Source organism: Limulus polyphemus, unplaced genomic scaffold (genome assembly GCF_000517525.1).
Source record: "Limulus polyphemus unplaced genomic scaffold, Limulus_polyphemus-2.1.2 Scaffold1423, whole genome shotgun sequence".
NCBI lineage: Eukaryota > Metazoa > Arthropoda > Merostomata > Xiphosura > Limulidae > Limulus > Limulus polyphemus.
The window spans coordinates 13360-15608 of NW_013667033.1; the positions used below are offsets into that span (position 1 = coordinate 13360).

General features: G+C 31.6%; 1 protein-coding gene across 1 annotated transcript in view; it reads left to right on the plus strand.

The window, feature by feature from the left end:
• LOC106463492 (synaptic vesicle 2-related protein-like) overlaps positions 1-2249 on the plus strand; it is a 49204-nt gene that overhangs the window by 4003 nt on the left and 42952 nt on the right. The window lies entirely within an intron of this gene.

Sequence of the window (2249 nt, forward strand, 5' to 3'; positions counted from 1 at the left end):
ATTCAGAACAAGTTAACGTATGTACAATAAATTATTCAACGCTATAGATATTATGGACATATCATAAATACTATATTTATAGTTCTCTCCTTTTTGTCAAATATCCACTTAGGTCTGTTCAATTACTTTAAAATTTCAGTTGACAAGCCGAACTATCTTCTCTATTTCTATAGCACTAGTATTCTCTGTTATTCACTTACAATTGTGGCGCGAGTTACCGTAATCGTTTGGTCTTCTTTCTTTTGAAGATCCTCTGCTCCTTTTGTCAAAGTGCACTCAGGCTGATTCAATTACTTTAGAACCACACTTTGAGGGAATAAAATGATTTTTCTTATCTTCTTTTCTACTGTTAGTTTCATTCTAACATATTAAACGTTAGGCCTATCACTTCTACCTTAGTTAACTTCATACCAACTTTATTCTCTTTTGCTATTATCTGTCTGCTGGTTCTCGCTCATCTCACGCTATTTATATCTTTATTACTTAATCGTCTGTCCACTTTCTATATTCTCGATGTCAATGAATTATTAACAAAACTTCCTACAATCGTCTGCTTTTAACTGTTATTATAACAAAAACTAAACAATAATAAAATATTCCCTCACAAAACTAAGTTAATCAATACTATCTGAACGAAACAGTTTTTATATCATGACAAGTATAAAACTTTATTTTAATTAAAACTATAGGAATGATCTCCTTAAATAAGTATACTGCATACATTTTATTGTTTCTTCCGACCACACACACACACACACACACACACCATGTATTGAGGTATATATTTATACATTTTGTGATACATATTTTGATATGTTATGAAAATCAAAATCAGATACCAGTGCATGGTGTATCTATATGACCCTGAAAAGTTTAGAATCTCTTAATGTTTTTATGAATGCTTTAAAAACAGTTTAGTTCCTGGCATGTAATACGGGTAATGATTCATTATTACGAGCAATCACTAAGTATTAAAGTACAAGTCACTACTGTACTATACTCACAAAAGTTTTATTGTCAGATCATGAAAAATAATTTAGATCCCCCCTAAGCGTCCTTACAGGTAATTATACAAACCAAAAATGATTACATCACTGCTGTTTTTATCTGATGTTTCGCTTGCTTCTCATTAATGTGAAAGACGCTGGTCACGTGTTTGTTATCTAGACTAAGAATCATGAATATATTCAAATATCTTACTATAATGGATGTAGCGTGTATGTCAGTGGCTATGTATGTAACCAAAACTCCTGCGCCATCTACTGAATGGCAAAACAAACACAAATCCATAAAATATTTTACACTTTGAGTATTCAAGATCCAGATAATTAGAAAAATAACTGTGGTATATGCAACAACCATGTATTTATAATTTTAAATAAAAGTACTCTCCTCACAATAAGAACACGACTTTCACTAGGGCTGTGTGTGAGGGTTTGATTATATCTTTATTGATAAAAATTTTAAATATAGTATTGAGAAACTGGAGTTCTTAAAAAAATTTTTTTTCAATAAACGGTACCACTGTTAATATATAAAAATACAGTTTATATCAGTAATAATTATGAAAATTTTGAGCTCTGTACATTGAATCATTTTGATGCAGTGAGTTGCGTATGACTAAAGAGTACAACCCGAACATTTTTTTTCCGTGCATTACTTCCCAGAAAAAATCCTTTTTAAAAAATGTTCACTTTTTCTAAATTGTTTTTCAATGAGATATGATACTACGATTAGTAATTACTAGTACAAACAGCCGCTTGTAGGGCCGCGTTACTGCTAGTATTATGTAATTGTGGAGTATCACTATTTACTGCTTATAGGGCTGTTATCACTCTTTACAGTTTATAGGGCTGATATCATGGGCACAACTGTATTAAGATTCAGCCCAGGTTTGGTACACAATGAGCCATAATTACCTAACTTAAACCTTTTCAATTTGGCAGATTATATTTTGTTAACTTTGGACGAGTGTTAATATTGAAATGATCTTTAGCATGCTCTGCTGTACAGGAAATCCAATAATGACATTTAATGTTTGTTTGCATTTTCAACGGTTCTGGCAAGACGTATTGACTTGGGAACAAAACTATACAAGTAATTTGGCATGGTAGCGAAAGTTCTCAACTCATATCCAATAATAACATTTAATGTTTGTTTTCGTTTTCAACGGTTCTGCAAGACGTATTGACTTGGTACAAAACTATACAAGTAATTTGGCATGGTAGCGAAAGTTCTCAACTCATATC